This window comes from Rattus norvegicus, chromosome 2, assembly GCF_036323735.1.
Source record: "Rattus norvegicus strain BN/NHsdMcwi chromosome 2, GRCr8, whole genome shotgun sequence".
In the NCBI taxonomy this organism is placed as follows: domain Eukaryota; kingdom Metazoa; phylum Chordata; class Mammalia; order Rodentia; family Muridae; genus Rattus; species Rattus norvegicus.
The window spans coordinates 192,768,021-192,782,595 of NC_086020.1; the positions used below are offsets into that span (position 1 = coordinate 192,768,021).

The following is a 14,575-nucleotide window of genomic DNA, read 5'->3' on the forward strand; positions in this document are numbered from 1 at the left end:
ATGGAGAAGAGGGAGCATATGCTAGGCAAAGAGAACTGCGCTAAGAAGATCAAGGAAGCAGGAACAATTCAGCTGTGGATAAGCTGATGTCAAGTACGTGATCAGTGACATGCCTTCAGGAACCTGAATTTTTTTTTTATTAACTTGAGTGTTTCTTATTTACATTTCGAGTGTTATTCCCTTTCCCAGTTTCCAGGCAAACATCCCCCTAATCCCTCCCCCTCCCCTTCTTTATGGGTGTTCCCCTCCCCATCCTCCCCCCATTGCCACCCTCCCCCCAACAGTCTAGTTCACTGGGGGTTCAGTCTTAGCAGGACCCAGGGCTTCCCCTTCCACTGGTGCTCTTACTTGGATATTCATTGCTACCTATGAGGTCAGAGTCCAGGGTCAGTCCATATATAGTCTTTGGGTAGTGGTTTAGTCCCTGGAAGCTCTGGTTGCTTGGCATTGTTGTTCATATGGGGTCTCGAGCCCCTTCAAGCTCTTCCAGTTCTTTCTCTGATTCCTTCAACGGGGGTCCTATTCTCAGTTCAGTGGTTTGCTGCTGGCATTCGCCTCTGTATTTGCTGTATTCTGGCTGTGTCTCTCAGGAGCAATCTACATCCGGCTTCTGTCGGCCTGCACTTCTTTGCTTCATCCATCTTGTCTAATTGGATGGCTGTATATGTATGGGCCACATGTGGGGCAGGCTCTGAATGGGTGTTCCTTCTGTCTCTGTTTTAATCTTTGCCTCTCTCTTCCCTGCCAAGGGTATTCTTGTTCCCCTTTTAAAGAAGGAGTGAAGCATTCGCATTTTGATCATCCGTCTTGAGTTTCATTTGTTCTAGGCATCTAGGGTAATTCAAACATTTGGGCTATTATCCACTTAGCAATGAGTGCATACCATGTGTGTTTTTCTGTGATTGGGTTACCTCACTCAGGATGGTATTTTCCATTTCCAACCATTTGCCTACGAATTTCATAAAGTCATTGTTTTTGATAGCGGAGTAATATTCCATTGTGTAGATGTACCACATTTTCTGTATCCATTCCTCTGTTGAAGGGTTCTTTCCAGCTTCTGGCTATTATAAATAAGGCTGCGATGAACATAGTGGAGCATGTGTCTTTTTTATATGTTGGGGCATCTTTTGGGTATATGCCCAAGAGAGGTATAGCTGGATCCTCAGGCAGTTCAATGTCCAATTTTCTGAGGAACCTCCAGACTGATTTCCAGAATTGTTGTACCAGTCTGCAATCCCACAGGAACCTGAATTCTATCCCCACCACTGGGAAAACCTCCACGGCAGGGTAGAGAATACAGTCTCCCAAACGCAGTCTCCTTAAGGCTACACACAGAGAATGCAGTAAGCTCAAGGTGAAAACCTGATTCTGCACTTCATCCATTGCGACCTACAGGGACAATTGCAATCTACATGCTCCTGGCGGCACAGAAGCCTTGGGATGACCTCACTATGCTGTGAGACATTTTTCCCAGCTCTTCCCTCATTCTTCCTCCATCCCCATTCCCTGCTGGGATGGGAAGCTGTGCCAAGGAAGAAAAGGAGAAGGAAGATGGGGGAGGAGGTGAGAACAAAGCTAATAGAAATGAAGTGAGGTCAGAGTGAAGGAGAAAGGCAGATTCCAAAGATGAGAGGCTGCGTACCAACCTGAGCACCCCAGGTCCGAACGCTGCCATCTGCAAACTTCCTCTCAGAGGGCCAGATGGTACCAGTCTCTGTCTCACATCCTCAACTACACTGTTGCCAGACAGAAAAACGATACTTCACCAAGCACAGCTATGCTTCAGTAGAACTTTATTCATGGGCAGGGAAATTTGTACTTCATGAAGCGCTCCCCATCCCATGAGATGTTTGTTTTTCAGATCATTAAAAAATATGACAGTCGTTCTTGGTTGACACGTGAACCTAGGCAGTGGCCACACCTCTTGTGTAGAATGAGGACTGCTACCCCTGGTCCAGAAGAAGAACCACTGACAACCAAGGAGCTGGGAGGGACCGACTGTTGTGAAGGGAGATGTCCCAAATAGACAGTCCTATGGGATGGGAGAATAATGGGCTGAATTTCCAGAAATAACTCTTCTCTGAGTTTTATGGGTGCATTTTTGGACAACAGCAAATTGTTTAGCAGGAGGCCATACCATCCTCCATAATTAAAGATGTGGTGGTGAGCTTTTATATTTTGAAGGGCTGCTTTCTTTATCTCTACACTACGTTATAATAAAGTATTCAAAAATGTAATAATAAAACAAGCAATATATATCCTGGCTATTAATGCTCTGTTGGCTCCTAAATCTCATCTAGATGACAGACGAGCCTGGCCACCAGGAAACCGGGCATGACCGTTACGGAAGTGTGAGACTTAGGCTTGCTAGCTAGCCATGCCATTCTGTGAGGCCCTCACACCTACAGAGACTCATGATGCACTACCCCCCCCACAACACACACACACACAGCTCCATCTCTTTCTTCACTGGTTGCTAACAGTATTTTCTAAGTTCCAAAGACTTGTGTGGTCATGTCTGGAAAATGTCGGAGAGTTTGTGAGCTCTGTCTCTTCTTCTAGTGGTGTAACTGGGAGACTAACAAGCAAGATTCTTGACAGAAAGCCCAGTCATTTCCCTTGGCCTGATCATATGTCTCTGGATTGCCTTTAAATAAATTATCCGTATCATGTCAAGTTTAGACTCTAAAACCACCTCCCGCCTATATATTTTTTCTTCCTTTAGCCCATGGCCCCCAGAGTAACAGGATTCATAAAATTATATTTCCCTTCTTTTATGCTATTTGGAAGCAGATATTCCTCCATATTAGACAGAAAGTCTAGGCTGTTTCCATTGTCCTGCTCCCTCATTTAGGCTTTAAGAACTTTATCCCAAGTCTCAGGTACCCCCTTCTCTCTCATATCAAATCTTTTAAAGATAAGTAGAAAACAAAATAGTCAAACATGGAGCTAAAAGTAAGTCAAAAACAAAAACAAAAATAAACACCGCACGCCTGTTTCTCACAGCACTGCTTTCAAGCATCAAAAGATAAAATCAACATTAAGCATTCGTTCATGGGTTAACAAAGAAAGGAAATGCAGAACGACTGTATAGTGGAATGCTATTGAACCATAAATAAGAATTCAAGCCTTTCGTGTGCAAGGAGAAGGATGAAACTGAGGAACACTGTGTTAAATGAATAAGCCGGGCACATGGAAATACCACAAGTTCTGGCGTATGTGTGAAACTAAGGAAGAGAATAGAGTGCGAGTTACCAGACCCTGGGAAAGGCACAGAAGACAGGACAGGTAGGGAAGAGGATGACGGACAGGTAGAGGGCACGAGCGCTAAGAGGAATGATTTCTAATGTTCCATAACACAGTAAGGTAGCTATGGCTGGAATGTTTGAAAATTGCTTGTGGGGAGAATTTTGAATATTTCCCATACAAAGAGACAATAAGCTATCCAAGGAAATAGTTACACCGATTACTGATCTGATCATTACACATTTGTGTGTGTGCATTTAAAAACTACACCATATGTCATAAATGTGTACATTCACATATATCAATTAGAAATACCTGCAGAGGGTTTGCAAGGAGTCTCAGCAGGGGATGGTGCTTCCTGCCAAGCCTGATGATCTGAGTTCTGTCCCCGTGACTCCTAAAAGCTGCCCTCTAACTTCCACATGTGTACTGTGGTGTGTCCCCCTACCCAATAAATAAATAAATGTAACTTCGCTTTTTAAATTACAAGCACAAACATATAATCATATATCAGAAGGCCGCGAGTTATCCTCTAGGGGAAGTAGACTTTATTGGTGATGTTCCTTCTACACTCCATTGGCTTTTGTGATGGTAAAAGTGCCAACCGCTGGACCCACGGAGGGCATAAAGAGTGTGATACACAGATCTCACCAAAGGAGCCTCACAGACCCCCAATAGCAGGCTTTACGGTGCATGTTCCCAACCAGCCAGCACTCACAGGACTTGCCCAGCTCTGGGACGGAGCCCACCCCTCACAGTGGGGAAGACAGACATTTCTCTTCCATCTGCCTGCTCTAGGCAGAAACCCCGTTGCTGTCATGAGGCACAAGGCTGGTTCAGCTGCCTTCCCACAATCTGGTTCTGAAGGAAACACACGGGCCCGCTCAAAACACATCCATCCTCGTTTCCCATTTGATCTTCCTCCCACATGCCGTTCAGATTAATGCCGGAGTTTTGTTTCCATCTGTTTTCAGCTCGTGGCTAGAAACACACGAGTCCAGTTCTGGCCCTCTGTGGGTCTAGGCATTCTGTCACAGGGCGCTGACTTGGAGCAGGGATTGGCTGCGGGAGATCCGCAACAGACCAATTCATGTCTTATTTCAAGTCAACAGACACTGGACGTGGCCTTCTCGCTGCCAGGAATCCTCACCCAGTAGACGCCAAGACATGACGCTGTTCAAATCCAGGCAGGCTCCCCTTCCTCCCCGCGTCCTCCTTGTGACATGCAAGAATTAAAATGGCCCGGCCCACTTCCGTAACCTCTTCTCCCATCAAGTCTCTTCTTCTTACTCCCCCATGGCTCCCCCACAGTACCTTTGCACTGCCTGTAGCCTGTCCTTTTGCTCCACCGGTAAGGCCCTCTCCCTCAGCAACTCAGATACTCAAGAATCTTTGTCAGCTGAGCGCGAGGCCGCTGCTGCACTGCCTGGCCCCTTGCATATGCCGCTCTGTTTTGCATCACATGATGCGTTGGTAAACGTCCTTAGAAAATGTAACTGGGAAAGATGGCTCTGGAGAGGCAGATGTTAAGGAGAAAAGAAACAAGGAAAACATGGAGGCAGAGAAAAGCTAAGGGAGCGTTCTCTGAATGGCCGCAGTTTTGGAACAAGTTGGCCTCATGGGACGTCTTCAGATGCCCATGCAGCCTGCACTCTCATTCTCCCATAGGTCCCCGTGAATATCGGAAGTTTCATGCTTCCAGGTGGTGAGAATGTGGCTTAGCACGGTCTCTCACCGAAGTGTCCGGCCATAAGAAATGCCCATGGACAGCAAGCAGGGGACTATAATGGAAGCCAGTGAACAACACGGGGGACGGGGGCTGAAGGAATGGCAGGGACATGTAAAAGAGGCTACCTGACATCAGGGATAGATTGAGATCCAGGAATGCTCCAACACAAGAAAGTGTCCAGGCCAGACTTAAACCCTTACAATCTTCCAAGATGGTCTCCACCTCTCTTAGCTTTGATCTGTTTGTGTTCCCTGGTGCATACAAAGCGTCTAAAATTGTGCCTGGCATGTGACAGTTTTTCAGTCTGCCCTGAAAGGATGAGAGAGCTACCATGCTATATGAAACAGACGCTGAGCTTTCGTTGCCCAGGGAAACCCAAGTAAACAAGGGATCTTCACAGTGCCAAGCATGGAGTGTAGGGCAGAGGCAGGCTGGTGGCTGCAGAGGCATCTGCCAGAGCAGCAGGCCACTGACCTCAGAGCTCCAGAGGTCCCACTGCAGATGTGTCCAGCCTCTGTAAGGAGCCAAGTGTGGAAAGACGGACATCTGGACTCAGTGACCCATCAGCATCTGGACCCAGTGGCAGCGTCCTGATGCTGATGTTGCTATGAGTACTCACCAATGGGAGCGTCCTGATAATGATGTTGCTGTGAGTACTCACCAATGGGAGCATCCTGATGCTGATGTTGCTATGAGTACTCACCAGTGGGAGCGTCCTGATAATGATGTTGCTATGAGTACTGACTAGTGGGAGCGTCCTGATGCTGATGTTGCTGTGAGTACTCACCAATGGCAGCGTCCTGATAATGATGTTGCTGTGAGTACTCACCAATGGGAGCGTCCTGATGCTGATGTTGCTATGAGTACTCACCAATGGCAGCGTCCTGATGCTGATGTTGCTATGAGTACTCACCAATGGGAGCGTCCTGATAATGATGTTGCTGTGAGTACTCACCAATGGCAGCGTCCTGATGCTGATGTTGCTATGAGTACTCACCAATAGGAGCGTCCTGATGCTGATGTTCCTGTGAGTACTCACCAATGGCAGCGTCCTGATGCTGATGTTGCTATGAGTACTCACCAATGGGAGCGTCCTGATAATGATGTTGCTGTGAGTACTCACCAATGGGAGCATCCTGATGCTGATGTTGCTATGAGTACTCACCAATGGGAGCGTCCTGATAATGATGTTGCTGTGAGTACTCACCAATGGGAGCGTCCTGATAATGATGTTGCTGTGAGTACTCACCAATGGGAGCGTCCTGATGCTGATGTTGCTAATGAGTACTCAACAAACATCTAGCTGTGCCAGGTCGCAGGCTGAGTGTTGCCATTTATGGTCTTCTTCCAGTCTCACTGCCATGTATTAGGAAGGGTGGGATGCTCCTCATTTTATAGAAGAAAACTAACCAGGATATAGAGAATCCAAGTAGATCCCCCAAGCTCTGCTGACCAAGGGGCCTTGGATTTGAACTTGAAACTGACCAAATCTAAAAGATCTATCCCAGGGTCATCAAGATGGATCTTAGGCCTGATGCCTATGCCCTGAAACACACACAGTGAAGGAAAGAACCGATTCCAGAGTGTTATCCTCTGATCTCCACATGAGTGCCATGAAACACACATATAGACGCATATTGATTGATGATTGATTGATTTAATATAAATATAATAACAAAAATAAAGTCCTTTGCCACTAAGCTGCATCCTAAAAAATGTCAGGATCAAAGGGAAGAGACCAGCCCAGGTTTAGAAGAAGGTGATCAGACACTGTCCACATACAGCTAATTATATGGTGTTATATGATTATAAGAACTAATACAGATGGGGACCTGTGGGTCACCCGTCCTCTCTTCATCACCTGCAGCCTCCTTCTAGCCCTCAGACCCATGAACACCAGTCTCTCTATTCGATCCATGAGGACATGTACAGGGAATCAGCCTTCCCAAGGTACAGATGCCACCTGAGGAACCATGGTGTACACAATGCATCCTCTACATCCCCAAGTTACCAGAGTCCTCACTCAGTGCATACCCTGAGGTGAGGCCAAGACTGGCACACTGAGCCTGTGACAGGACAGGGTGACTGATGGCCCCCGTGATTAATCCACATCAACACTGTCCAATAGAAATATGAACCACATATAATATGAACCACATAGAAAGCTCTATATATACACATGGGAAGTCGCCAAAGAATAAATTAAAAAAATACTCTTTAAAAACAGAAGAGACAATTCCACATATTCCAGAAGGGATAGTTTGAAAACAAGCAGAAAGAGGTGAAATTAACAGTTTTACCTACCCATCCAAAATCTAATACATCAGAAGTATTATTATAACATGTGATCACATAAAATTTTGCTTGATTTTCCCCCTTTGAAACAGAGTGTCATGTAGCCCAGGCTGCCCAAAAATGACTTTGAGATCCTGATTCTCCTACCTGTTTCCATAATGCTGGGATTATAAGCATGTGACGTCACATCAGATATGTTGTTAGGGCTGAACCCATACAATAATGGCAATACAATAATAAGCAAGCATTCTATCAAATGATTCATATTTCTAGATTGTGTAAAATTTATTGAAATAATCTATACTCTAGTTCAAGGGCTCTAACAGCTTAGTTGCTAGCTATGGCTTGAGGCTGCTGTTTTGGACAGCACAGACCTGCTGCTGTTGATAGAGGACACACACACCTCCACACATGTACATGTGCACGCGCACACCCATATTCACATTAGAACATCACAAATAACAAGGAGTGTTGTCAAGTCCCTGAAGCAAATCACACCAGTTAGAGTCTCCGGCCCAGGCATCTGGGCACCACACTGTGGACAGCCTGGGACACAGAAGTAGGAATACCTGAAATCATACCCAGAGCTCAGACAAAAGAGAGGAAGCCGGTCCCTCACAGGGGGAGGAAGGAAAGGAAGACATCTGGCTGGCTGCCCTTTGAAGTTCAGCTCACCTTCTAGTATCTGGAGTTGAAGGCCAAGGAAAAAGAGAGTGAGGGGCCTTTAAGCAATTGAGGCGAGAGGGCAGAGGTCATCGGTCAATTCCCAAGGAAATGGGTTTCATATGAGACTCAAGAGAGAGAAGATTGTGATTGCAAACTTGTAAAGTTAACAATTTGTGTGTCCAAGCAGCATCAAGCTGCAGGAGTAGGAAGCCCTGACACAGTAACCAAAGACTGAGCCCCAGACTCATTTATACTGAAATTAATTGACTCTCAGAACAGACTCCCACAGGCAAAGGAAAACGGACATTCTGTGTGCTTTCCCTAAGAAGTGAGGGCTTAGAGACGGCTGGGGTGGGAGATCTCAGAATGGGATGAATTGAAATGGATCATAAAAAGGAAAGAAAACATTCCAGTCCCCCTTTTGTGAGCCCCGCCCCAGTGCCATTAGAACATGCATTCAGTGAAGGAGGTGACCTCGGCCACCAGCAGAATGTCCTGGCCACCTCCCTCCAGTATCACTTCACAGAAAACAGATACCTCCCACCTTGGCAGATCTTACAGCGTGGTAGAGGTAAGAAACTGAAAAGAAACCCAACAAGGGAATAAAGTCTTTGGGGGGATTTTAAGCCAAATGAAGGAAAGAACTGGAATTTTGCAGCTCCTTGGTCTGTTTTAGCTGAATGACAGGAGAGCTATGTGAGAAGGGAGCATCTCACAGGAAACAGGAGGCCTGAGCCACATGGAAGACACATGCAGGAAACGCATCGTAATAATCCAATGTTTATAACTCAGGAGGGCAGAGTCTGGCACGGGACTGCTCAGCTTCCAGATCTCTTTCCTGGAGTCAGAGTTAAAAGAGAAATGTTAGGGAAAGTCTGTGATGGTAGGGGTGAGTCCCGAGAGGCCACACGTTCCTTTCTGTTGCTGTTTGTAGATTTCTGGAGTTTCTTGGTCTCTTCTCACAAGGACAAGCCCATCCATGTGGAAGTTTACAGAGCTCCGAAAACTGCCTCTTGTGATCAGTAGTATCAAGTTCAGAAAATCTGATTTCCTATGAGTTCATTTGCAGGACAGCAGCCTCCTTTTACTGTAATACCTTCAATGTTTTATTGTTGTTGTTGCTGAGATCTTAAGTGCCGCCATCTGAGTGCCTTGTCTAGTTAACTGATGTTAACCAGCCACCCAATAATAATCCAGTCTCCAAAATTTCTCTCTGAGACAAACCACAGCTTAGATTGGTCTTGTTCCAGCTCCCTGACACACACCCATTGGAGAAGGCACTCTTGGGCCTGAAGACTCTTCAAAGCCTTCTGTCTGGGCTGGCTGCTCCTCCCGCTGCTCTGAGTCACTGCTCACGTAGTCTCTCACTTAGGAGGTGAAGGTTTGTAATTCTTGCTGGGAACTAGATTTCCTGGGCTCCCTGGCCTAACATTTAAACTACAGTCATACCGCTCAAGAAGAGACTCAGGAAGCAGGAAAGTAATGGAGGGAGCAAGAAAACTCACCGGAAGGATGCCAGAGAGCCATCCCTGTGAGCATCTCTTCACAGTTCACCAAGACTGCATAGACACCCTCGTTTTACTTCCAGGCCAGGAAAGATGTAGCCTTCTTTGTAAACTAAAGAAACTGAGGGGCTGGAGGGACAGTGCAACAGTTTAGAGGACTTTAGGTTGTTACAGACAATCCAGGTTCTACTCCCAGCTGGTTCACAACCATCCATAACTCTATTCCAGAGGATTGATGCCCTCTTTTCCCAGACACACACATAGCACACATGCAAAAGGCAGACAAAAATACCCATACACAAAAAATAAAGAAAATAAATCTAAAAAAGGAAAAGCAAAAAAAGAAGCAGAAGAAGGAGGAGGAAGAGGAGAAGGAAGAAGGAAGAGGAAGAGGAGGAGGAAAAAGAAGGAGGAGGAAGAGGAGGAGGAAGAAGAAGGAGGAGGAAGAGGAGGAGGAAGAAGAGGGAGGAGGAAGAGGAGGAGAAAGAAGAAGGAGGAAGCGGAGAAGGAAGAAGAAGGAGGAGGAAGAGGAGGAGGAAGAAGAAGGAGGAGGAAGAGGAGAAGGAAGAAGGAGGAGGAAGAGGAGGAAGAGGAGGAGGAAGAAGAAGAAGAGGAGGAGGAAGAGGAGGAGGAGGAAGAAGAGGAGGAGGAGGAAGAAGAGGAGGAGGAGGAAGAAGAGGAGGAGGAGGAAGAAGAGGAGGAGGAAGAGGAGGAGAAGGAAGAGGAAGAAGAGGAGGAGGAGGAGGAGGAAGAAGAGGAGGAAGAGGAAGTGGCCCAGTTTGCAGCCACAGCTCACCTGAAGCCTCATGCAGTTGGTAGTGGAGCCAAGAGTCAGATTCCCTTCTGTCAAGACACTTAGCCAATCTGTTCAGGTGGAATCTCCTTCTGCAGCAGATATTTCAGACATCAAGGTTGGTTGTAATTAGCTTTATTTAATCAAATACTGATTAATACTGATAAAATAAATACTGATGAAATCTCAAATTAGCACTCCTCTTTCACCTACCCTGTTTCTAAGATCCTTCTCTCTTAGCCTTCTGAGGGTGATGAACTTGGGCAAGACAATAAATAATAATTTCACTCAATAATTATAAAAGAGAAAAAAGTAAATTTTCATTTATTACTTTGGGTCTCACCATGCAACCCTGGCTGGCCTGAAACTCACTATTTAGAACCAGGGTGTCCCCAGGTTTGCAGCAATCACCCTGCCTCTGCCTGTCAAGGGCTCAGACTACATGAGAGCATCATTATCCTATTGGAAATAAGATCAAATAAATTCAAGAAACTAGCAAAACCGAAACCTGTTTATTCTACGGTTTGGCAGGAAGGGATGGCAACATACAGGAAAGAAAGACATGGCTGGTGTGGATCTGGCTGAGGACAGTAGTTTTTAAAGTTCTTCAGTCTTGAGAAATTCCTATCCTTAGTTCCCATGGGTCAGAATTAATGAATAATTTGGGCCTTGTGATTGCCTCCTTTCTCTAATCATGGGTTTAGTTCCACGGAAGATTGCTTTTTTAAGTTTATTTTTATTTCATGTGCATTGCTGTTTTGCCTGCATTCATGTCTGTGTGAAAGGGTTGGTTCCCCTGGAACTGGAGTTGCAGGCAGCTGTGAGCTGCCGTGTGGGTGCTGGGAATTGAACCTGGATCCTCAGGAAGAGCAGCCAGTGCTCTTAACTACTGAGCTACCCACCTCTCCAGCCCAGACTACATATAACTTCCCAGCCCTCAGAGTTTAAAACAAGCAGGCACTGGCCACCAGCTATCGAGGAGAAAGGAGCTTCTGGCCTCCTGCTTATCTCTGACTCTGGTGAACTCTAAGCACACCTCATTAAAAGTGGCCCAAAACGACATTTCTTACAAAAACCCAGCTTTCAAGAAAACACCTATTAGGGATGTATATTTTGAGAAAAGTATACGCATGCCTATGTTTTAGAAATTTCACTGCTTAGTGCAACAGCAACAACAAAGCTACAGGTTGCTGAGGACGAGAAGTCCACATTGCCAGCAATGAGGGAAGCATCTGACCTTGGGAGGAGTGTGGGCCGGGCTAGGATGAGCAAGGTGAGCAAGCTCGGGCAGTGACTTCCCTGAACACAAGTCACCAGGACCACCTGCTAAAAATAAACGCTTCTGAACTTCGTGCCAAGCCTCCTGAGTCAGAATTTCCCAGACAAAGGCCTGGTCAAGCCTGTCTTTAACCTGAGTCCTAGGATTCCTCTCCCAGCAAGGAGACAGTGGACAGCATGAGTAAGCCTGGGGTCTGAGGTAGCTCGGTGTGGAGGGCAGGAAAGCAGAGAGAAATGTGGGAAGGAGATCAGGAGAGTGAGACTAGGTAATGGCAAACGTCACTGTGAGAGCAGGGCCATCAAGATGCCAGCTGGATACAGGCATGGAGGATGGAGGGGCAGGCTCCAGGGAAAAGACATGTGGCTCCCTCCTGCCCTAGTGTAGAGAAGGCGATGTGAGCAGCAAGGTGGTCCTGATGTCAAAGCATCACTTGTTGGCTGGGACCCTTCTCTGGGAGCCAGTCCTACTCTTCACTGCAAGGAGAACACACAACAGAGTGACCCAAGGTGTAAAATGACATTATTTGCTCAACACTCAAGCTTTTTCTCTTTTAACCAAATGCACTCATGACGGGGCGCCAGGAGACTCCAGTGGAAAGATTTCCCAAAGGCAGCGTTTAGTGGTCATGGCACGGATAGGAAGGCCCTTAGTCTACATGAAAACTGGACGGACAGCCCAGTTTGACAAGAACATTCCAGTGAAAATGCACTTTGGCCCACAATTCTTTCTTCAATTAAAGGATGACAATGTCCTATATGGCTTACTGTGTGTCCAGGGATGTCCTACATACTCTATGTGTTGCAAACAGTCCTCATTATAACAATGTAACTAAAGTTGTGATATTGTTCCTGCTTTACTGATGAGAAAACTGAGGCACAGAGAGATTATATTACCCTCCCAGTTTAAAAAAAATCAGTCAAGCACAGGCAGTCTGGCTCCATAACTGAACTCTTAGCCTCTCTCTCTCTCTCTCTCTCTCTCTCTCTCTCTCTCTCTCTCTCTCTCTCTCTCTTTCCACCACAATAAGAGTGTCAAGAGGCGATGCAGAATGGTCAGAGTGTGTGTTCAAGTCATCTGAGAGCAGCTGTCTATTTCAGTGACATGAAAAGTTTGCTGTAAGTGTCACACCAGTGCTATGTGGGGGAGCGTAACTCTAGGCTGGGTTAAGAAGTCCTGGTGATGAGGTTCTGTCCGCTAGATAGAGGGAGTCGACAGGAGTTGTGGTCAATATGGTAGAGACTGGGAGAAAGGACCAGGTTCATTCATTCATTCATTCACCTCAGCAAGAGTTTGCTATCATACCCCACCTCAGACCTCACCCCAGACCCCACCCCAGACCCCACCTCAGACCTCACCCCAGACCCCACCCCAGACCCCACCTCAGATCTCACCCCAGGACCCACCCCAGACCCCACCCCAGACCCCACCCCAGACCCCACCCCAGGACCCACCCCAGACCCCACCTCAGATCTCACCCCAGGACCCACCCCAGACCCCACCCCAGACCCCACCCCAGACCCCACCCCAGACCCCACCCCAGACCCCACCTCAGACCTCACCCCAGACCCCACCTCAGACCCCACCTCAGATCTCACCCCAGGACCCACCCCAGACCCCACCCCAGAACTCACCCCAGGACCCACCCCAGACCCCACCCCAGACCCCACCCCAGACCTCACCTCAGACCTCACCCCAGACCCCACCCCTGACCCCACCTCAGACCTCACCCCAGGACCAACCCCAGACTCCACCTGAGACCTCACCCCAGGACCCACCCCAGACCCCACCCCAGACCTCACCTCAGACCTCACCCCAGACCCCACCTCAGATCTCACCCCAGTACCCACCCCAGACCCCACCCCAGACCCCACCCCAGACCCCACCCCAGACCCCACCTCAGACCTCACCCCAGGACCCACCCCAGACCCCACCCCAGAACTCACCCCAGGACCCACCCCAGACCTCACCCCAGGACCCACCCCAGACCCCACCCCAGACCTCACCCCAGGACCCACCTCAGACCCCACCCCAGAACTCATCCCAGACCCCACCCCAGACCCCACCTCAGACCTCACCCCAGGACCCACCCCAGACCCCACCTCAGAACTCACCCCAGGACCCACCCCAGACCCCACCCCAGGACCCACCCCAGACCCCACCCCAGACCTCACCCCAGGACCCACCCCAGACCTCACCCCAGGACCCACCTCAGACCCCACCCCAGAACTCACCCCAGGACCCACCCCAGACCCCACCCCAGACCTCACCCCAGGACCCACCCCAGACCTCACCCCAGACCCCACCTCAGATCTCACCCCAGGACCCACCCCAGACCCCACCCCAGACCCCACCCCAGACCCCACCTCAGACCTCACCCCAGACCCCACCTCAGACCCCACCCCAGACCTCACCTCAGACCTCACCCCAGACCCCACCCCAGACCCCACCCCAGACCTCACCCCAGGACCCACCCCAGACCCCACCCCAGAACTCACCCCAGGACCCACCCCTGACCCCACCTCAGACCTCACCCCAGGACCCACCCCAGACTCCACCTGAGACCTCACCCCAGGACAGACCCCAGACCCCACCCCAGACCTCACCTCAGACCTCACCCCAGACCCCACCTCAGATCTCACCCCAGGACCCACCTCAGACCCCACCCCAGACCCCACCCCAGGCCCCACCTCAGACCCCACCTCAGACCCCACCCCAGGACCCACCCCTGACCCCACCTCAGACCTCACCCCAGGACCAACCCCAGACTCCACCTGAGACCTCACCCCAGGACCCACCCCAGACCCCACCCCAGACCCCACCTCAGACCTCACCCCAGGACCCACCCCAGACCCCACCCCAGACCTCACCCCAGGACCCACCCCAGACCTCACCCCAGGACCCACCCCAGACCCCACCCCAGACCTCACCCCAGGACCCACCCCAGACCTCACCCCAGGACCCACCTCAGACCCCACCCCAGAACTCATCCCAGACCCCACCCCAGACCCCACCTCAGACCTCACCCCAGGACCCACCCCAGACCCCACCTCAGAACTCACCCC

At 49.0% G+C, this 14,575-nt stretch overlaps 1 long non-coding RNA gene across 3 annotated transcripts in view; it reads right to left on the minus strand.

Annotated features, from left to right (window-relative positions):
• Positions 1–7,508: 7,508 nt before the first annotated feature.
• LOC134485941 (uncharacterized) overlaps positions 7,509–14,575 on the minus strand; it is a 105,703-nt gene continuing 98,636 nt past the window's right edge. For 2 of the 3 annotated variants that reach the window (XR_010064371.1, XR_010064370.1), the window contains 2 exons: positions 10,238–10,326; positions 7,509–9,570 (listed from right to left, as the gene is read on the minus strand). This is a non-coding gene — a long non-coding RNA (uncharacterized LOC134485941). The remainder of the gene's footprint in view (positions 9,571–10,237; positions 10,327–14,575) is intronic. The other variant, XR_010064372.1, reaches the window with a different exon arrangement.